General features: G+C 33.1%; 1 pseudogene; it reads right to left on the reverse strand.

Annotated features, from left to right (window-relative positions):
• Positions 1-3,585: 3,585 nt before the first annotated feature.
• LOC149554630 (triacylglycerol lipase 1-like) overlaps positions 3,586-25,001 on the reverse strand; it is a 69,862-nt pseudogene continuing 48,446 nt past the window's right edge.

Consider the following 25,001-nt stretch of genomic DNA (forward strand, 5'->3'; position numbering starts at 1 on the left):
ATGAGATCAAATTGCATGTAGAATAATGTGTCATTTGTTAACAAAAACCCAGTCTAGAATCTTTGAATTTTGTTTTTCCTTCATGTTGCCTCATATTTGGTGTTACAAAGCTAATGAGGTTCAATTACATAAGCAACATAGTAATGTTCCTGCATTATATTTCATTCCTCAAATTTATCAAAATTTTCCAACCACTCAATCTCGTGTCATCCTTAAATATCTAGGCACTTATTGTATATATCATCAATGCCCAAATGATGTAGGAGCATCCTAGTGTAAGAAAAATCTTGCATCACCAAAAAACATTTCCTTTCTATCTCTTGGATAATAGTTGTCTTAGTCCAGAGTTTTTGTTTATGAAAAGTTGCTACTTAGTAAGATGGTCATATGAACTTGGAATGTCCTAATTTCAAAGGTGGAGGTTCATCTTGGATATATTAGCCTATTGGTTGAGGTTCATTGTAATATCATGAGTATTCCTAAAATTATTGTGTATTTCTAGTGTGAAATATTTATACAAAACTTTAGACTTTTTTCTGAAGGCCTTAGAGGCTCCAAATGGGCTCTAAAACTTGGTTTACTGGAGCTTGCATGAGTAAGGTGTTGTAAAACCAACAACTGAGGATTCTAGAATGGGGTCATAATAGCCAATTGACTCAATGGTTCACAAGTTATGGTCTTCAAAAATTGGGCTACCTAAAAATCCAAAAATAACATTTGACAGAGCTTTGCAGCTTCTACATGCTTCGGTGTCATTCTTCATGGTCATAATTTTGTTCCTATCTTCTGGGACATTTTCTATTTTTTAAGGCTTTTTTAGTCCTTCATTAGTTATTTAAACATTCTTTCCATCTCTTCTTAGAGTAGGGTTTTTCCCATGTGGTTTTCTCCATTTCTCGTCTTTATAGAGATTTAGTTGTACTTAGGTACCTCATTAGGCCTTGTTTTTGAGATGCAAATTACTTCCAGTAGTAGTTTCTAATTTTTTAGCTACTCATTAAGTTTACTTTAAGTGGGTGTGGGGTGGTGGTGTTAGAGTAATATAATATTAATTCTTTTATTAATTATTATCATGCTAGGTTAGATTTTTATTAGGGTTTTCATTTCCTTCATAAGGATTGATTTCTCTTTGTAATTAACAACAATTGTTGATTAGTAACAATTTTCTTTTTCTCATCAAGAATGTCTCCTCTCTTATGGATTTGTGAATTCCATCTTCCATAGCTTTGCTTCTCTCTCTCTTTGCCAACATGATAGTAGCATAACACCTCTTCTTAGGCCTTTTTTGTTTCCCTTGTGAAACATGAAAACCCTTACTTCTATAAAGTGCTTATTAATATCAAATTGGACAATTCTTATCTCTTTGCTATCAAATAGTCTATTAGAATTATCATTGTCATTTAGTTGCACACCATACATTAACACAATGCATGCAACTTTATTAGTTCTCAAAACTCTCTCTACATTACATATTTGCATTGAACTAGGATTCATAACCATGTCATCAAATTTCAAGATATCATTTATAAGTTCTCACAATCATCATGTTCCTTATCGGTGCCATGATCCCCTATAATCTATGAACCTCCTCTTTGGCCTTATTCTTGTTCATATTAACATTGAACAATAGTTATATTCTAACTCAAATTTTGTATTGTCAAATAGTTATTTTCTATCTTTAGTTTATGAGATCAAATTAAATATAGAACACTTTGTCCTTTGTTAAGAAAAGCCTAGTCTAGAATCTTTAAATTTTGTTTTCCCTTCATGTTGTCTCATATTTGGTGCTACAAAGCTAGTGATGTGTAATTACATAAGCACCATAGTAATGTTCCTGCATTATATTTCATTCCTCAAATTCATCAAAATCTTCCAACCACTCAATCTCATGTCTTCCTTACATATCTAGGCACTTGTTACATATATCATCAATGCCCAAATGATGTAGGAGCATCCTAGTGTAAGAGCAATCTTTCATCACCCAAAACTATTTCCTTTCTATCTCTTGAATAATGATTGTCTCAATGCAAAGTTGTTGTTTGTGAAAGCTTGCTACTTAGTAGGATGGTCATACGAGCTAAGAATGTTCTAATTTCAAAGGTGGAGGTTCATCTTGGATATATTAGCCTTTTGGTTGAGGTTCACTACAATATCATGAGTATTCATGAAATTATTGTGTATTTCTAGTGTGAAATATTGGTACAAAAACTTTAGACTCTATTTTGAAGGCCTTAGAGGCTCCAAATGGGATCTGAAACTCGGTTGATTGGAGCTTGCATGAGTTAGGTGTTGTAGAATCGACAAATGATGCTTCTAAAATGGGGTCATAACAGCCAATTGACTTGATGGTATGCAAGTTATGGTCTTCAAAAGTAGGGCTACCTAAAAAACCCAAAATAACATTTCTAATTGTTTTGTGTCGATTCTATATGTATATTTAGGATCAACTGGCCTCAAGGGTTAAGGTGAAATTTCTAAAACCTTCCTAATAGTGGAAAATTTCCTATATAAGGAAGGCACATAGGTCACTATAACATTTGGGGTCAAATTGTGATGAAAATTTGCGAAGAGAGTGTATTTTGTGGGTGATTTTCATGTTTTTTTTGCAGTTTTCCCCGACACCTTTGGAATACCAATGTTGGCATCACAATTATGACACCCACATGATTATAAACAAAAAATGATAATACATGACATAAATCATTATGCATTTTATCGATTGCAATATTCGAGAGTTGCAAAGATGCTAGTGGGTGGATTAATGCCAATTTTTCCATGCCGATGTCCTTGAAGATGTTATCATTGCATTGTGATCTATGTCGTTCCCTTACTCTTCCATTACTTCTCTGCACTCATGCCCTTGACATGTTTTATTAAATATTTTTGTGTTCCTTTTTCATGCCTTACCATTTATTTCATTTTATTCTTAACATTTTTCTAATTTAACATGATTTTCATTCTATGAAGTTTATTCATCCTCCCTCAACATGCAATAATAGGTTTTCAACGGTGTTTGCATTTTAAGCTCTCAATTTTAGTAGTGAGTTTCATATCTTCATCTATACACAATGTGTTTCTAGTTTCTTTCTATTCACGTTCCTATTTCAATTCATATGATTATTTGAATATAGTGTATGATAAGGTTAATGATAAGGTTTATAGTATAACAAATCCTCCATATATTTATTTATAAAAATAATCTACGTCATGGATGAGATTGGAAAAATGTGGGGTTTTGGATATCATTTCGCTCTTCAAACTGAGATGGCTTAATTGGCTTTATGGCTATAACTTGGGCAAAGATGAGAGTAGCACCAAAAGAAGTGGGTCTTCTAAAATCATGTCATGTGAAGATGAGAATACATAGCATTATCACATCATTTCAATACAGAATCAACATGATCTTAACAAAAATAGGAATACCAAGCTACAATAAGACCAAGGGATCCTTCCTCTTTGCATTTCATTTATTTGCATGTCATTAGAATAAATAAATCTACTTCCAATATGAATAATCTATTTATATTCTTCATGCAAAATTAAACATTTATTGGATAACAAAGTCATAAATGGTGGGGATCTTCTCTAATAATGCAACATATTCCCAATCAATCCATTATCATACTTCTCAAATCTTCCTGATCATACCACTGTAAAAACTAGATAACAAATATTAACACAATTTAAAAAGTGTTTATAAATAGTTCATGAATGATTTAAGAACAAATGTTATATAAAAAATTTCAATATTTTTTTTAGAAAAAGGAAAAATGAATTAAGATTACAGATATAACCTTATAAAGAGTCCAAAAGTAGATTACAAAGACATGGGTGAACTAGACTTACACTGAACCAATTGAGCTATGTTTTTCATTGAGGTGGACTGCATGTGTATTTTGTAGTAGGCATTCAATGATTTGTTTATGCAGTATGATGGCCTTGTGGTTGTAATAATTACATGAGCAAGCATATTTATATTTTAAATCTAACTAATGTGAAGTATTCCAAAAAAAAAATCAATTTAAAGATAACTATTAAATTTCAAGATCATTCTAATAATACTCAAAAATGGATAACTATTTCTGAAAGATACAATTTGCGCAAACCCACTATCTTTAAAATTCTAATATCTATAAAGTAATAATTACTTTTATCTACAAGTAATAAGATATTGTTCAATTTATCAATTTGTAAAATATAATTGCATGAACCAATGAAAGAACCTGTAACCTCGTCTGACAAGTCCAAGTTCTAGCAATCAACAGGTGCATTTTTGCAAGTTGTTTGCACCATTTGTGATTTTGATACACTATAGTATCATATAAAAAAAAAATTAGTATGAATAATATGCAAAATCTTGTTTCTGAAATCAATTGTATATTGTATTGTTTATTAATAAAACATAAGAATTATATAAAAAATATTAGATATATTATTCATTTCAATTATTCTAACATGGTATGAAAGTATATGTTTCACTCAGATGCATCTAGATTGTTATTTCACTTGGGATGATCACTAATGCATTTCCTAACCTTGATGAGATTGGCAAAAGTTGGAGATTATTTGGTTATCTTGAGCCATTAAATTCATAGATATCAAGAAGCAAATCCACCTACACAAATTAGTCATATGTCAAAATTACATAGAAAATTGATAATCCATTGAGAAAGAATAGAACTTGACCCCTTGTTATTTGATATTGACCTTATCTACAAATAGCCAGGCAACTACTCTGACTATAGGAGGAGAAACGTTATTTAAATAAGCAACGAGGCTCATCATAACAACCTTTTTAATAAGACTGGATATTTTATTATCTATAAATGTTCCAAATCTGAACATTACACCATGGCATTAGAAGACCACCTTAAGTCAGTCTATACTTGACTACAATTCATTGAATGTTTAATAAAAAGTGAGCTTCTAAGGAAGCATTGTGTGTAAAATTTGAACTAAGAATACCAAATGTAGTAGATGGGTTTCCTGGTCATGTAGTTTACAAATTGTAGCATTGATGAGGCATCATATTCTACAAGTTCGTCCCACTTCCAATCCCAAAATTATTGCATGTTCTCCCATGGAAACTGTTATTTAATATCTCCAATTAAAACCATGCATTATCAACATTTTAATGTTAGAATGGAATTGGTGGGATTGAATTCCTGTAATCATTTTTTTTTTACTTTGAATACATACATAGTTTTATGAAGTGTTTGCAGTACAATGAACTGTATTTATGGCATCTTGGTTATATGGATAAGGTTGAAAGGATGATAAATGCTTTAATTCTATAATATATGATAGTTAATGATAAGATAAAAGTAGATGAAATCTATATTTTTAAGAAAGATTATTATTTCATCAAACAAATCCTATTACAAATTAGCTACATAATGTTGAAAAACACAACTTGCTAAGATGATGAAGGTATTCTAATTTTAAGTAATATGATAGCCAATGAGAAAATGGGATAACATATGGCACCTAGATATCTTTGGAAAAACTCATATCTCATGAGTAAACTTAACATATGACTGAAAGGTCCTAATTACAAATTAGTTTTGTAGAGTTTGGAGATGTGACTAACTAAAATGTTGACATAAATGAAAAGTTTCTCTATGGGAATTAAATATTGTCATTACTCTCCATATCATAAATCATTCCATATGACCAAGACAAACCATCAAAATAGGAAAAACAAGAATAATATAGGGCAAAGCAATGGAGGCAAAACAAAAATCTAAACTGCATAGTAGCCTCTGTGTTATGTTGTAGATAATGTGACCATAAGTGAAAGTGGTTGTACGCTCATTTCCGATCTAGACATCAAATCTAAAATCAGCCAACATAAATGCCAAAGATTGTTCAGGCTCATTCAAAAGTCATGATTCACCACTCTACACAAAACCATGTTCATGATCAAATGAAAATTTAAAAATGAAAACAACATATACCCACATCCAATTGTAAAGAAATTGAGCCATAAGTTACATGGTCTTTAACACCTCCATTAATCCATGGTGTAAGAAAATATGTTTCTTGAAGGAGGTCTCAAATTTTCTATTATGTAGGTTTCCTAGATTCTATCTAGTGCTCTCATAATATCTATCCTTTATGTTGTCTAGTTGTTGTTTTTGTCATGCAATCTCTTTTTGAAACCACTCCTTCTCCTTCTGGTATATTGCCACAAACTCTCTCTTGTGCCTTAAATTCTAATCAAACTTTTGAATATCTACCTCTACCATATCTAAAATCAACTTCACATTGTGTTGTAACTTTGGCATAGGTGTTTGATCCTTGATAGCTAATAGTTCTTTAGGTGCATTTTCTTGTAAAACATTAATTTTGTTGAACAATTGTAAACTTATAGAAAGTGTATTATTGTTTTCTATTAACATTGTTAGACCTCCATTGAACAAAATCAAAATGAAGAGGCATAAATAAAACAAAAATTATGACATTTCCTTCATTGAATCCATATCTTCTCTTTATGTCCCTAAGCTAGATAATAATGTTTATTGGTTCTCATCAACAACTAAGAAAATTAGTTCTCTGCCACTATCAAAACTTATCAATGGGAGGAAGATAGTCCAAATAAGTAATCAATATGAAATGGGAGTTGTGTTGATGCAGTAGATGGAGATATAAATGAATCATATTTATAGGGGTGAGATTGGTCGATCATTGGGTAAGAAATGTGACGAATAGGGATGAAATGCAAAGGCTGGATGTTGAAAAGGAATAATGGTGAATTTGAGAGAGGTGAGGTGAAATGCATTTTTTTCATAATTGTTTTGAGTTTCCCAACCACTTATGAATTTAATCAAACACCATATTTAAGTCTACCACTTATGAATTTTGAGTAGGTTCTAAAAGACTAACTTGTTCAATAATTCTACCATCTTCAAAACCATATGTGCAAATATAAACATTAAGTACAACATGTCCAATATTTTTGTAGATATACACATTAATTACACTAAATTTTTCTTTCAAAAACATGTGTACATATAAAAATAAAGTACAATATGTCCAATTTTTTTGCAAGTATACACATTAAGTACACCAATTTTTTTCTTTCAAAACCATATGTGTAGATATAAATATTAAGAACACCATGTCCAATTTTTTTTCAAGGTTTTCTCTCTAATCTCAATGTGTATATTGAAATGGTTATCAATGATAGATCTAGCAAGTACAAAAAATTCAATAAGGGTACAATAAAAAGTTATTCCCATGAAGTAGGATCATGTCAGATAATACAAGGGAACTTGACCAAAATAGGGAGACAATCACTAGATTGTTGTCTAACTTTCAAAGAGAAGGCAATGAAAAATGTTATTGTCCTTGCAAGAGTAGTAATGGTTTAAAAACAAGAAGAATCAAAATCCAAACATCTAAGAGACATTATAGGGAGAATAGTCACATTGAAGGGGGGTTTGATTATCATCCATTGGTAAGTTGTTTGCTATATTATTTTTGCAATTAATATACATATGAACCATGGAACAAGGGTTTGATTATCATTATTTTTATATAGGTCAATCTCCCCAGTGTAGTATTTGATATGGACCACCACATCTTGGAGGAACATGGAGGTGTGATTATTAAAGGAGAAGATCACAATCTCATGGAAGATGATGATCATGTGCCAAAAAACACATTTGAAGATGATGGTACGAATGCATTGATCCATGACACATTTGGTATTAGTACTGCTGCTGATGATGATGATTATGATGAGGATGACATTGAGGTCATCCATGATATACCTTTACTTGAGAAGGAATACATGATCCTTTATGAAGGATCCCAATCAACTCTTCTCTCTATTGTATTGTTGTTGGTGAATTTGAAGGTTATGAATGATTTATCCAACATAACAATGTCATGTATGCTAAGGTTTGTCATATACATCTTTATAGTCTATAAAAGGTGAAACATGTACTATTAAGATTGTTTATACTAACAACTTATATTTTTTGTTGTAGATTGATAGGTGACTATTTTTTACCACCATCAAATGTTCTCACTCTGTGGTATTGAGAATTATGTGCCACTATGAAATATTGGAATGGAGTATCAAGCAATATATGCTTGTCTTGAAGATCATGTTATTTATCATAAAGAACATGAAAATGTAACATAATGCCTTGAATTCCATATGAGCAAACATCAAGATGATCAAGTGACAAAAAACATGCCTCGCAAGGTTCTTCGTTACATCCTCATTATTCCATGTCTTAAACGATTATTCAAGTGCAGTAGCTTGGCACAATTTATGGATTACCATGCATAGAATAGAAGTTGAGATGATATTATTTGAATGCCTATGGATAGTTCAAAATTTATGGACATAGAGGAAAAGTGGCCACACTTTAAAGAAGAACCTTGTAATCTCAAGCTTTCTTTGGCAATTGACGATGTCAATCCATTTGGAGAGATGAGATTTGTTTACCCTGTGTGGCCTATTTTTGTTATCAACAATAACCTTCCTTTGTGGATTTCAATAAAGAGGGAGCACATTATGTTGGCAATGATTATTCCACATATTTTATTATTTTATTTTTTTCTACATGTAATTATAATTCTTGGAGTGAAATGACCACAATAATTATGTGATGTTGTTCATTCAACTAGGTAAGTACCAAGTGAAAGATATGAATGTATATATTGTGCCTCTTATCAATGAGTTGTTGGTGTTATGGAATGGTTTCACTATGTATGATATCTCTAGACCAATTGGACAAAAATAATTTCAATTCCATGCAATGCTTGTGTGGACAATTCATGATGCCCCAAGGCTGACACATTTATGTGGTATGTTATGTTAAAATCTAGTTGTATGTGATAATATTAATTTCAAAAATAAACATATTAAATCCAATTGTATTGTCATCTTGTAGGTCTTCAAACAAAGCAAAAATTGTATGTCCAATGTGTGGTCCAATGATGAAATCTTGTCATTCCAAAGTTTAAGAAAGCAGGTGTTTAATGAGTATATGCACTTCCTCCACATAAATCATAAGTATCAAAGTGTCAAAAAATATCTTTTCAATGGAAAAGAAGATACTGCAATCAAAACCATGAAGAATGGCATGTCATTTATGACAATTGGGATATAATAGAATTCAAGGTAGTATTGCTCAACCTAATGGTTTACGTTTAGAAATTATATACTTTGGTTGAGTTTTGTTGTCTAATTATGTAATTGATGATTGTGATGGTTGTCAAGGCATCATTGACCACCTTCTAAAGGGACTAAATGTTGGAAATATAGGAGGAGTAACTAAGAGGAGAGGGGTGAATCAGTTACCACAAAAATAAATTATAGATCCCTGAGATGTCAATACAAAACATAAACTATGATGAAACTAATATTGTTCGGTTAACACATAGACACTCGGTTAACACTAATAATATGTTGTAACTTGGTAACCACTAAAATAGAAATGGTTACTCAGTAAATACTAAACATGTAGAACTTGAGATATTCTCTATAATTAACCTTAATTAACTTAGTTGCATACACATAAAATAAATAGCATGAACACAAGTGACACCAAGATTTAACATGGAAACTCAATTTGAGAAAAACCACCAATTACAAGTAGTTACTGATTTTCACTCTTCTAAAGTGAGCCTTGTTAAGAGCCAACCTTGTTAAAAGTTACAAAACACACTGTTAGGTGTGACCCTATTAGAGGATTTAATCACCCTATTAGGATCAGTGGCCTTGTTAAAGTTTTTTAGACACTTCAATATAGAAATGTCACCTTGTTAAAGGATTTAAAAATAGTTGTTAAGCCAACTCGATTAAGATATTTGATACACTACTACAATGGTTAGAGAGTAACAATGATATGACCTAATTTTTAATCCAACTGTATTGCTGATTTCAAATCTCAATTCTAGCTCGAATACTTGATCCTTCCTAATCGAATGTATCTTTGTAGCTCCTCAAGGATATTCTTCTTATTCTTCTAGTTTTCTTCCTCTAAGAATCTCTTATTCTTCCATCCACTTACACACATTTAATCCTCAACTTGACCTTATACTTATATCATACACAATGTTAAGTCAGCTTGAATATACCTTAGAATAATCAATATTAATCTCCTTAGTCAGCTAGAACCAACAAACAAATCAATTAAACTTAATATGCTAAAATAAGAAAATCCTTCATCAACCGAACCTTCTCAATAGACACTAATTCAAAAATTATTTTCCTATGTTAATCATGTGAACTCGATTAACACTATATCTTCACTAACTTCCTTTGGTAACTGAGTGAGCTTGGTTAGCACTATTCCATCCAACTTTCCTTCGTTAACTGAGTGAGCTCATATAACACTAGTTCCATCTAACTTTCCTTCATTAATTGAGTGAGATCAATTAACACTTGACTTATACTAACTTCTCTTTGATGCCTAAGTGAAATTGAAATACACTATCTTTTGAACTTGGCAAACACTAGAATGCTCGACAAACACAAGAAACTATCTTCATCACCTGGGTGAGCTCGACATATATAGATTGGTAAATATATGACATTTTGTGTAACATCAAAGACAACATACAATTGATCAATTATTTTCAACAATCTCCCTCTTTGGCATTGATGGCAACACAACATGTCATAATACAATGAAATTTTAAAGCAAAATAATAGTAAGGATAATATCCCTAGTTTCATTCTGATTCTCATCCATGAGAACTCCCTCAATCAGTGTGAACGCCATCTGTCTTTAATTTCTCCCTCTATTAGCAAACTCTTTCTTCGACATCTTCTTATAGAAAACTCTATTCTTTTGATATCAGACCAAATTCTTCCTCTTTGACATATTCAAACAAAATTTCTCTGATGTATGACTATGATAGTAAATTCTTCCTCTTTAGAAAATTTCTATGATATATGATTGGACTTTCCCTCTTTGACATCTTATGCCAAAGACAATATTCAATAAATTCCAATGTACCTCATGTAAAAATTCATATGCAATCTTCCTTTTTAATTCTGCATCAACTTGACTAATCTTCAACATGCTTTGGTTGATGCATCACTAAACTTTAGTTAGTGAGCTTTAGATAGGGGAATGACCCCTAACGTACCTCTTAGATACATAAATGCATCCCTAGGAAATGACTTAGTGAATATGTCTGCAATTTGTCCTTTAGTATTCACATATTCCAATCTTACCTCTTTGTCTTGCACCAATTCTCTTAGAAAATGATATTTTATTGCAATGTGCTTGGTCTTGGTATGCATCTCAGGATTCTTTGATATATCAATTGCACTGGTGTTATCACAAAAGATAACCACTAGATCCTTGATCTCTACCTTCATACTTGCCAAAATTTGTTTGAACCAAACAAAATTGGAACAATTAACTATTGCTACAACTCCATCTCTGTTGTAGATTGATAAAGACTGATAAATGCAATTTTTCTTCCTACTTTTCCAAGACACTAGTCTCTTACCAAGAAAGAACGCTCCACCACTGGTGCTCTTCCTATCATCAACACTTTTTGCCCAAACAACATCTGTGAAGGCTTTAAAATCTAAATTGCCTCCTTTCTTGTACCATAATCCATAGTCTTCAATACCATTCAAATACCTCATGATTCTCTTGATTGCCAATGTATGATTTTCTTTAGGATTAGCTGAGAATCTTGCCACCATACTAACTACTAATGCAATATCATGTTAGTGTAAATAATTATTATTTACACTTTACTTAAGCTTACTTAGGATTAATGCATTATTTTATTATTTATTAGGTTAGAAACCTAGGAGTTTGCGTACTCATATGAGTTGTCATGTTGACAACACAAGAATTAGCAACTCTAATTTAGCACATGGTGTCCACAACACTAGAGTTTGCATAATTAACTGAGTTGTCATGTAGACAACACCGTTGTTCACACTCTAATTAATCACATTATGTCTACAACATAATTTTACATGACACACCTATGTAGGCTTATCCTCTCATCATTGCACTAACTCTTGTGCTTAATGGAGGATAATCCAATCTTGGTGGACATGTGCTTAGTTGTGAGGCTTATCATATTGCTAACTCCTAGTCATTTTAGAGGCCTTTATATATAGGTAGTTCTAGTGTACTTGTACATTATTCATTCTCATATTGTTATTATGATCATACATCATTTGGTCAATATTGTGCTTGTTCTTGAGCTTCTTGATCTTGGCATCATTTTGCCCTAAGAAAAATTCTTACATGGTATTAGAGTCATAGGAGCATCATTTCATAGCCATTGGAGACCATTCTTGCTTCACCTCTTGGAGGGCCACTGATTCAGATCTGATAAATCTGTAGTCATTGAGAGTGTCTAGAGCCAAAGTGGACCTCACCATTGCGTTCGAAACACTGATTTGATGAATTTTGACTATAAATTTTCCTACCCTATGCCATAGTCAAAATTGAAGCAATTTTTTTGCAAACCAGCACTTGAAGGCTCGATTTGTAGAATTTGGTATGATCTATTAGATCTGTGATTTTAATTTTTCAGATCTGTATTTTCTCTGCAATATTTTTGAATTTTCAAATTTGTATTTTTAGATCTACAATTTTCCTATTTTGTTCAAAAAAAATTTGGCCTATCAGGCTTGTAGAGAATTTTTTTGTAGGAATTGGATGGTCAAATCCCAGACTCATATTGGAATATTCTCTACAAATTTCAAAATATTCTTGCACATTTACGGTCTTATCCATAACATAATTGACATCGTCGATCACAAAGTTTGGCATCAGATTACATTTATGGCATTCTTCACACAACTTCTAGCACATCATATAAACCACAACGACATCACAACCTGGTAGCCTTAAGCTACTTCACATTTGACAGCTCCCACTTTAATACATCCTCGGCACCAAAAATTTGGTGAATGTGGGATTAATTCACTTCACTACTGTTGGATCTACCTCTTGCCAATAATAAAAGCTAGCCACCAACTGACTCTTCTCAATGTCGTAGACTCTCCCATCAAGTTCCTTGTAGACCCAACTAATGATATTCCAAGTGGACTAGTCAACCGCCTTCCACGTGAACCAATCAACCGCTAGCCACATAGACTAATCACCCGCCTGCTCCGTAGACCAGTCACTAGATAGCTAACCTGACATGTCTATAGACACATGTTTTCCTTGCAAGTATTCCACACATCACGTGGCATTGCCACATCAACACTATTGATGTAATCCATATGGACTAACACATCAACATCTGTACCTGCCACATCATTCGGGGAGGACATTTTTTGCTGACATAAGCATTTCATGACATTAAAATTGATGATCGTTTGACCATCATTAGCAGGCCATATTACATTGTTGTGACGGCCATTTGGAAATCAAATTTAAAATAGCATTTTGTTGATTAGACTCCTCTCTAGATTCATTTTTGATTTGACAGTCCGACTTCAGGAGGCCATATCTCAGTCATCTAGACTCCGAATCAGGTGCAATTTTATTTATTTTTTGGCCAAATTTTTAAAAAAAATTTAGTGGTGTTATTATTTTTTGGTTTTGGTGCATGAATTTGTTAGAAATTTCAATTTTTGACAACTACACCTATCTAATCCTACATTTTGCAACTTCAAACGCTCTGTATGGGCTCATCTAGACTCCAAATTAGGTTTTTATTTTTTGAAAGTGAATAATTTTTCATCTACTTTCTAGATCTATAATCAAATTATAGGCTTGTGTGGACAAAAGTACCACTTTCAAAAATAGTTACTTTTACACATTGTAATACTTTGATAAAACTTCAAATTTGTTGTACATTTGAGATATAGTGCTTTGTACCAACTTTGAACTCCTATAGGAGGTTGTAAATAGCAAAACTAGAAGACCACTAAGGCCAAAATTGGTAAGTGACTATTGTAATGGCACTAAGTATAAAGTGTCAAAATCATTTTTTGGGGGGTTGTCTCTTAGTGTTGTATTCCTCTTTTCTTGATGTTATCTTTTATTTCATTGCATAATGGGAAATCTTAATATTCCAAATTAACACCACATAACTATGCCACATGGTCTATTAAAAAATGGTGTGAATTGATGCATGAAGAAGTTTCTCAAAATGTAGATGGTTCCTTTCCTAAGCCAATAGGTGATCAAGTATCTAAAAGTGAAATTGATCCTTGAGAAAGAGCAAATAGGAAAGCCCTAAGTATTCTTAGGTTAGGGGTTAAAGACAAGATCCTCTATCAGATCATGAAGTATGATAGATCCAAGGAAACTTGGGATGCTCTTAAAAACCTATATGGTAAAGTGACTGAGGAGGATGTCTACAAGATTTAAGATGAGCTTGTCTCCCTAGATCCTAAGAGCTTTGATTCTATTCAGAATTTTATCATTAAGGTGAATGAGTTGAGAACAAAACTTGATTATTGTGGTAGTCCCATTAAAGATGATAGGTTGATTTATCTAATTCATAATAAATTGCCATCTAAAACTCCACATTTGTCTCTTCTTTCAATACCACAAAGACTACGTTAGGAGCTTCCTATAAGAAAATCACTTTTGATGATTATGCTTAGCTGTTAGTGGATGAACAAGCTAAGTTGATAACAATGGGGATCCTCAAGTCTTCAAAGTCTAAGGCATTGGTGCTTAATAATGAGGGTTCTAAAAATTCAACTAGTGAAAGTTCAAACAAAGGAAAGGGCAAAAAGAAGAAGTGGAAAGACAACAAACAAGGGAACATAGAAAAGCCTACACCACAATCAAATCAACAACAAGGCAAGTCTTCTCCTAATACCAACAAAAAGGGGGACACTAATCAGGAAAAGAAGAAGTGTGCCTATTGTAAGAAGATGGGTCATGATGAACGTCAGTGTTATCACAAGTAGGTTGATGAGTGGAAGAACATCATGAAGAAACACAATGTTCCACTTCCTAATGCTTATAAAGAGAAAGGATCTTCATCTTCAGATTCTAAGGGCAAAGGGCATGTTTTACTCACAAACATTGTTAGTCAGGGAGAATAGATTATTGACTCAGGTGTTACACATCATATGGGTGTGTCAAAGAGAGATTTTTCTTCCATGGCACATTTAGAGGTACCACACATCTTTGTAGGAGATGATACTAAAGTGAAAGTTGAAGGTAAAGGTGAAGTTGAGATGGATAATGGAGAATTCAAGGATGTTCTATATGTTCCTAATCTTACCTTCAACCTTCTTTCAGTCTACCAAATGACTCACTATGGAGGTGTAAATAAGGTTGAATTTCTTCTAGACTCAGTGGTAGTGAAAAGCATCAAGGATGACTCTATGATTGCAACAGGTGAAGCCAATCATGATTCAAGGCTTTACACTTTCTCTTCCTTTGTGCCTAAATAAAATGCACAAGCCTTGTTACTACATTCAAATAAATAAAGCAAACTGTGGCATGAGAGATTTGGACATCTCAACTATAGGTATCTTCAGCAACTTAGCAACAAAAAAATGGTTCATGGTCTACCTCAAGTTCAGTTTTCAAAAGGTTTTTGTTTAGGTTGCTCACTTGGGAAACATGTAGAAAAAATGTATGAAAAGGTGAAGTCTTGGAGAGCACAATCTGTTCTTGAATTGGTTCATAGTGATGTGGTGTGCCCATTTCTAGTGCCATCATTTGGCAAGTCTAGCTATGCACTCACCTTCATAGATGAATACTCTCACTTTACTTGAGTCTTCTTCATGGCTCATAAGAGTGAAGTGTTTGAAAAATTTCTTAGCTTCAAGGCTCAAGTGGAAAAGTAGTCAGAAAAATCCATCAAAGTTCTTCGAACAGATAATGGGGGGGGAGTATGTGAACTCAAGACTAATAGACTTTTGTACTCAAAAGGAAATTGACCTCCAACATTTAGTATCATACACACCATATCAAAATGGTGTTGCTAAGAGGAAAAACTAAACCCTCAAGGAGATGACCACTTGCATGCTACTAAACAAGTCTCTTGATCAATTCTTTTGGGCTAAAACAATGAATTGTGATAACTATATCTAGAATAGGAGTCCTCATAAGGCTTTGGATGGTGTAACTCCTTTTGAAGCTTATATTGATAGGAAACCTTCAGTTAAGCACTTTAGAGTCTTTGGTTGTCCATCATGGGCACAAATACCTCCATAGAAATGCAAACAATTGGAAGCTCAAAGCAAACCTTGCATCTTTGTTGGATAGTCAGACTCATATAAAGCCTACAAGTTGATGGATCTAGAGACACATGACATATTCTATGAGAGGAGTGTACATTTAAAAGAAAGTTGTCCAAGCTTTACTTCTTTAACTCCTCCTTCTTCCTCCTTCATTGAATAGAGTGATAGTGATAATAGTGACTTGGAAGATGTTTGTCATTGACCCAAATAGAGGTATCAACTAGCAGAGGTTGAGGATATTCCTTCTACATCTTCTTCCACTAGACCAAGATGGGCTCAACTGACATTGGATGTGGCAGGACCATTGGTAGGGAATCCTTTAGATACTAGGAGGACAAGATCACAACACAATTCACTCCCAAAATACTTATATTGTAGTAGCTTCTAATCCACAATCATTCAAAGAAGCATCAAGTATTCCAGAATGGGATAGAGCAATGGAAGAAGAATATAATTCTCTTATGAGAAATGATGCATGGGACTTAGTCTCTCTTCCTAAGGGAAGAAAATTGGTTCAGTGTAAGTGGATCTATTGGACCAAGTTTGTAGCAGATGGAATTGTTGACAAACATAAGGCTAGACTTGTTGCAAAAGATTTCTCTTAGGTACGTGGCATTGATTACACTAAGACCTTTGCACTAGTTGCAAAAATGAATGCTAGCTATAGCAGCTCCTCAGAGATGGGTTGTTCATCAGATGGATGTGAAAAGTGCATTCTTGAATGGTGATCTTCAATAGGAGATTTATATGGAGTAGCCACAAGGGTTCATTCAAGATGCTACCTTGGTTTGCAAATTGAAAAATTCTATCTATGGACTTAAACAAGCTCCAAGAGCTTGGTATGCCAAGACAAATTCTTTTCTTCTCTCCAAAGTGTTCACCAGATGTCATTCTAATCTGAATATCTACATTCTTCAAAGGGATGATTCTCACCAACTCCTTGTGCTTTATATTGATGACTTGATCATTACAAGGAGCACAACATCCATTATTGATAGTGTCAAGGCTACTTTGCAGGACAGGTTTTTGATGATAGACTTGGGTCTACTTCACTATTTCCTTGGTATTGAGATACATTAGTCTTTATCAGGGATCACATTATCACAACCCAAGTATGCTCTTGACCTAGTTGCTTAGTTTTTCATGAGTGACTGCAAGGCTCCATCTACTCCCTTTCTTTTAGGTGTTAAGTAAGAAGCAAAGTGTTCCACTCCACTTGTTGATGCTACTTTTTATAGACAGTTGGTTGGAAGCCTCATCTACTTGACACATACATGTCCTAAAATCTCATTTGTAGTTGGCATGGTTTCTCACTTCATGCAAGAGCCACATAAACTTCACTGGAAGGTAGCCAAATACATCCTCCATTACATCCAAGGTACACATACACATGGGATACACTATGCAACTGGTACTGGACTACAATTAGTGGGATATACAGACTCAAACTATGCAGGGGATCTTGATTCTTGCAAGTCTACTTCAAGATATATGTTTCATCTTGGTTTCAACCTCATTTGTTGGCAGAGTAAAAAGTAGAACACTATTTCTCTTTCATCGACTAAAGCTGAGCATTGAGGAGCTATGACTATGGAAACAAAAGCTATTTGGTTACAATAGATTCTAAAGGAGTTTAGTTTTGATCTACCTAGACCCATAGTCATCCATTGTGATAATCAGAGTGCTATTGAAATCTCAAAACATCCAGTGCAATATCAACACACCAAACATATTGAGGTTCATATGCACTACTCTAGAGAACAGATTCATGAGCAGGTCATTGCATTGTAGTATTGTCCTATAGAGTAGCCAATAGCTGACATCTTCACCAAGCCCTTCACGAAGGTCAAGTATCTTCATTTGTGAGATCTCTTGGGGGTGAGGGATTTTTCACTAGGGGGGTCACATGACTCTTCTCTTCTATATTGTACATATCTCTCTTTTGGGGGGAGGGTTTTTCCCATGAGGTTTTCCCTCTTTCTCCATTTTTAGAGAGATTTCATTTCATTGCATTGCATTTTATGTACAACATTGCATTTGTACTTGGGTACTTAACATGGCCTAGTAGCCAAGACCCATTATGCATTGCATTAGCTTTTGTGAGCTTAAGTGCATTCCCCTAAGTTGCACTTGTGGGGGGGGATGTTAGTGTAAATAATTATTATTTACACTTTACTTAAGTTTACTTAGAATAAATGTATTCTTTTATTATTTATTAGGTTAGACACCTATGAGTTTATGTACTCATATGAGTTGTCATGTTGACAACACAAGGGTTAGCAACTCTAATTTAACAGATGGTGTCTACAACATTGGAGTTTGCATAATTAACTAAGTTTTCATGTAGACAACATAGTTGTTCACATTCTAATTAAGCACATGGTTTCTATAACATAATTTTATGTGACACACCTATGTAGGCTTCTCCTCTCATAATCGCACCAACTCTTGTGCTCAATGGAGGATAATCCACTCTTGGTGGACATGTGCTTAGTTCTGAGGCTTATGATATTGCTAACTCCTAGTCATTCTAGAGGCCTTTATATATATGAACTTCTAGTGTACTTGTGCATTATTCATTCTCATATTATTTTATGATCATACATCATTTGGTCAATATTGTGCTTGTTCTTGAGCTTCTTGATCTTGGCATCATTTTTCCCTAAGAAAAATTCTTACATATCAGACCTTGTATGCACTACATATTACAATTTTTCAATCATTGATCTGTATGTGTTCTGATCTACCTCCTTGGAATCATATTTTTGGAAAGCTTATGTCCAATAGACATAGGTGTTCCAACTAGTCTTGAATCCTCCATTCCAAATTTCTTCAATATCTCCTTGATATACTTGAATTGAGTAATGTAGATACCATCTTTCTTCTGTTGAATCTACAATTCAATAAAGAATGTTCTTTCTCCAAACATGGACATCTTGAATTACTTGCCCATTTCCTCTGAAAAGGCTTTGCATAATTCAACATTTCTAATAAACAATGTATCATCCACAAAGATATTTGCCAACACAATCTTCTTGTCTAGTCCTTCTTTGATGTATAGGTTTTTGTTATCATTTGTCCTTTGAATACCAATCTTCATCAAATAGTTATGAAGTATTTCATACCAAGCTCTAGGAGCTTTCTTAAGACCATACAATGTTTTGTGTAGCTTGAAAACCATACCCTTTTTATTGGGATCTACAAAACCTTCAGGCTTCTCTATGTAGACTTCCTCTTCAAGAATTTAGATTTCACATCCATCTAATAAACTTTAAATCTTTTATGTGTAGCATAAGCAAGTAATGCCCTGACACCTTCTAATCTTGCAATAGGAGCAAAAGTTTCACCATAATCAATGCCATCTTCTTGAGAATATCCTTTGCATACTAACCTTTCTTTATTAATTGAAACTTCTCCATCTTCATTCATTTTGTTTCTAAAAACCCACTTTGTTCCAATTACATTCTCATCCTTGGGTCTAGGAACAAGAGTCCAGGTCTTATTCCTTTCTATTTGTTCTATCTCTTCATTCATTGCTTCAATCTAGCTTTCATTATACAAAGTATCTTTAACTAATCTAGGTTCAAATTAAGTAAGCAAACATGTACCTTTCAATTTTTTCTTTGTCATAGTTACATCTAACTTGTCTCCAATGATTTGATCAAGTGCACGGTGCCTTCTAACATATCTTGCTAACATAGGTGCTTTGGATTTTTCTTGGATTCCACTATCTGTGACTCAAGACCTTTAGATTCAGACTTGGGTTGCACTGGTTGCAACTTGGTAGCCTCTGACTATGAGTCAAGACCTTTAGACTGTGAATTGGGCTATATTGGATGTAACTTAGGTGCTTCTGGAGATTTTGGGGACTCGTGAGGTGAAGTCTACTGACTTCCAATTGGATTAGGCAATGTATCAAGTTCAAAGTAAATAAACTTTTTGTAATCTTCAGGTTATTTGTTGCTCTCTTCTTCACTCTTTTCTGAAAACTCATCAATTCTTACATGTGCACTTTCTATTATCTTATGAGTTGATAGATTCAAACATTTATATGCTTTACTTTTGCCAGAATATCCTAGGAATATAACTTCATCACCTTTGACATCAAATTTACCTTTCCTAGTCTCTTTTAGAATATAACATTTTCTACCAAATACTTTCAAGTAACTTACATTAGGTTTGTAGCTATACCATAGTTTATAAGGAGTTTGATTTGAGTCTTTCTTTAGTTTTACTCTATTCAAGGTATGAAATTTTGTACTGATTGCTTCCTTCTAGTATTTGATTACAACATTCTTTTCTATCATCAAGGTTCTTGCACAATCCATGATTGATATGTTCCTTCCTTTTTCTATACCATTCTATTGAGGTGTACCAGGGGCTGATACATGCCTTTGGATTCCTCTTTCAATGTAGAATTCATTGAATTCATTAGAAATTAATTCACCTCCTATATCCGATCTCAAACACTTTGGCTTCTTTCATGTTTCCTTCTCTACTCTTGCCAGATACCACTTAAACTTTTGAAAAGACTCAAATTTATCTTTCAGATACATTATAGTCATCATTCTAGAATAAATATCAACAAATAAAATAAAGTAATTATCTCCACTATAGCTCTCAATTCCAATAGGTCCACAAAGGTTTGTATGAATCAACTCCAAGACTTCTTCAAAAAGATAGTTCTTGCTCTTGAAACTTGTCTTGCCCATCTTATCAATTAGACAATTTTTACATAGGCCTATATTAGGTTTCCTCAAACTAGGAATACATCTCACTCTTTTGTTTTTGCTTATGTTGATCAGGTTATCAAAGTTCACATGACACAACCTCTTATGCCATAAACAATTTTCTTCTACTTAAGCAATGAACATTGAACTTTCACTAAGATCTAGATAGAATAAGTTACCTTTAGTTTGGTTCCTAGACTCAATTAGATTTTCTTTTCCATCTAGCAGCTTGGCCTTCCCATTCATGAATTCTACCTTGAATCCAATGTTATTCAATTGTGCCATACTTATTAGATTATGTTTTAGTCCTTCAACCCAATAAGCATTATCACATCTAAGTTCATTGGTTAGTGAGATACAACATTTTCCCTTTATGCAACATGGTTCATTGTTTCCAAATCTTATACTTCCACCATCATAGTATTTCATATGTTCAAACTTTTTTTTTGTCACTAGTTATATGATGTGAATAACCACTATCATTAATTCATTTATCATTTTTGCTAACATGAGAAGTAAGTGTCATTTTATCTTCTTCATCATCAGATTCATCTTTTACATCAATATAGACCATTTCATCATCATTGCTACTATTTGAATCTTTATCCATAAAACAAGACTTCTTACCTTTATCCTTGTAGTCCTTGTAGCTTTTAAAATCCTTCTTGCCTTTGAATTTGATGTTCTTCTTTTCATCTTTGTCTTCTATATTTGGACACCTTACGCCAATGTGACCAACTTCTTTAGAAGAAAAATAGATTAAAGGAATTTTACCTTTATACTTTCCTTTTCCTTTGGAATACCTTATTGCAAGTAATGCTTTAATGGCTTCAAGGCCACTACCAGAATTGTCTTCCTCTTCACTTTTAGATTTCTTTCCTTTAGACCTTTTAGCTTTATTCTTGAGTCAAAACTTGGCTTCAAATGTAGACTCAAGATTTCTAAAACTAGGAACATAATTATCATAGTTATCTAGCTCAAATGTTGTCAATCTTCCAACTACTACATCCAATGGTATATCATTCTTTGGATTACATGTCATCTCTTGAATTGCTAAAACTCTGATTGTATATATAAGAAGAAGTGTTTTGAGAAACTTTCTTACCACTATCTCATCTTCAATCTTTCCTCTTGAGACTTTGATTGCACAAACACTAGCTTTTATTCTATCGATGTACTTTGTAATTTTCTTATCTTCTCTCATCTTTATTTGATCAAATTTTCCTCTGAAGCTTTCAAATTTGGCTCTTCTTACATTATCATCTCCTCCTTAGATGGCTTTCAACTTGATCTATATCTCATAAGCAGTACCATAGTCTTTGACTTCATCAAATTCAGCATTGTTGAGAGTTGAAGCAATATCAATCATCACGATTCTTCTTCTCTACAATTTCTTCAACAATCATAGTTCTAGTAGGTGCCACATACTTAGAATTCAAATATTTTAGGCTTGAATCATTGATGGTTACCAAATGTAACTTCATAAGTTCCTGCCATACATTGAATTTGTCTCTATTCAACTTGGGGATCTCCTTCTGTAAGACATCTTGATCTTTTTCTTAGGTCCTTGAAACCTTCTCTCCAAGAACCAAAGGCCCTGATACTAATTGTTGGAAATATAAGAGGAGTAATTGAGAGGGGAGGGGTGAATTAGTTACCATAAAAATAAATTTAAAATCCCTTAGATGTCAATACAAAAGATAAACTTTGATGAAATTGGTGTTTCTCAATTAATACATAGGCACTCGGTTAACACTAAAAATATGTTGTAACTCGTTAACCACTAAATAACAACTATTACTTGACAAATATTAAACATACAAAACTTGAGATATTATTTATGATTAACCTTAATTAACTTAGTTGCATACACATAAAAGAAATAACACGAACACAAGTGGCACCAAGATTTAATATGGAAACCCAATTTGGGAAAAATAACCAATTACAAGTAGTTACTAATTTTCACTATTCTAGAGTGAGCCCTGTTAGGAGCCAACCCTATTTAAGGTTGCCAAAAAAACTTTTAGGTGTGACCCTATTAGAAGATTTGATCACCCTATTAGGAGTGGCCTTATTAGAGGTCTTTAGACACTTCAATCTAGAAATTTCACCTTGTCAGAGGATTTACAAATAGCTATTAAGCCAACTCGGTTAAGAGATTTGATACATTTCTATAATGGTTAGAGAGTAATAATGATATGATCTGATTTCTAATGCAACTATATTGCTAATTTCAGATCTCAATTTTGGCTTGAATATTTGATCCTTCCTGATCAAATGTATCTTTATAGCTCCTCAAGGATATTCTTCTAATTCACTTCCTTTAAGCATCTCTTATTCTTCCATCCACTTACACACATTCAATTCTCAACTTGACCTTATATCATACATAATATCAAGTTGACTTGAATACATCTTAGAAAATTAATATTCATCTCCTTAGTTAGCTAGAACCAACAAACAAATCAATTAAACTCAATATGCCAAATAAGAAAATCCTTTGTTAGTCTACCCTACTTGGTAGACACTAACTCAGAAATGATTTTCCCATGTTAACTAAGTTAACTCGATTAAAACTACATCTTCTCTAACTCCCTTTGGTAATTGAGTGATCTCGGTTAGCACTGTTTCCATCCAACATTCCTTCATTAACTCAGTGAGCTCGGTTAACACTCAACTTTTGCTAGCTTTTCTTCGACGGCTGAGGGAACTCAACATACAATGTCTTTTAAACTTGGTAAACACTAGAATGCCTGGTAGACACAGGAAATTGTCTTAATTACTCGAGTGAGCTCGACATACACTAACATGTAATGATATGACATTTTTTGTAACATCAAAGATAATATACAATTGATCAATTATTTTCAACACTAAAATATTATCCCAGAGAATTTAGTAGGCTTCCCTATTATGAGAAACTACAAATTATGCATTTTTTTGATGCTATGCATATTGAAAAGAATGTTACAGAGATGTTGTGGAAATTATTGGATGGAAGGTGTGACAAAGATAAACTTAACAAAATTTGTAGTGGCATTCATGATTCCAATCATGCAATGAAAAATATCATTGAATTAAATAGAAATGGAGACTGGATTAATGCAAGTGTCCTTACTTGGTTATCAAGGAGTAGCAAAGTAATGCTATAAAATAAGTCATATGAAAATTTTAATTTCCTATAGGATTTCTTATGAATATAAGCAATCTCATATCAAAGAAAAGTGAATTTGGGTCAGGGCTAAAAATGCATGATTGGCATACCTTCATCAAGGTAAGTCACAATCTTTTGTATTTACAATATTTGTAAAACTGCATTCAATTTCTATTTTATTATATTAGAAAAGAATGAAATGATCAGTTGACAATTATTTTAGTATGTACTACCACTATCACTCCCAGACAACTTTGACAATAATATCAAAGAAGTGATATAAGATCTTGGAGAATATATGAGGTAAGAAGTGATATTTGTTCAATATATCAAACAAGTAATATGTTGTGAAGCCTTGTATTTATATTTTTTTTTTGTCTTGAATCCTTTGTAGGTGGTTGTCATCTAAAGAAATCCATAAAGAAGATATAAGATATTGGAAGAAAAGAATTCATCTACTAATTTGTGAAATGCAAAAGTGTTTACCATCAACTTTTTGCAATGCACAAAGACACTACCTCATAAACCAAGTTGAGGATATTGAATTGTGTGGACTTGTACAACCTAGATCACTGTGGATGGTTGAAAGAAAAATGAAATTTTTGAATGGTTTGGTTTGATAAAGAGCACGTCTTGAGGGTCCTATGGTTGAGGGCTATATGGTATACCAGATGATTGTGTACGTTACTCAATATCTTCCTAATCTTGCAACAAAGACCCATATAGATTGCATTTGAGATCTCAAATCCATTAAATTTTTTGAAGGGGAGTATTTGGAGGGGAACGGTAGATTTAGGAATGTCAAAGGCAATAAATTATGAGATGTTATTGTAGTTAATTAATTCTTAATCTTCAAAATAAATCTCTTGTAAGTCATCTGTTTATTTTTGTATAGTTGCTAAAGATTGGGATGCAATACATTTGTTTATTGCAAATAATCAAAGAT

The sequence above is a fragment of the Cupressus sempervirens genome, chromosome 5 (genome assembly GCF_028749045.1).
Source record: "Cupressus sempervirens isolate cs-2001-9-10 chromosome 5, ASM2874904v1, whole genome shotgun sequence".
NCBI classification, from domain to species: Eukaryota; Viridiplantae; Streptophyta; class Pinopsida; order Cupressales; family Cupressaceae; genus Cupressus; species Cupressus sempervirens.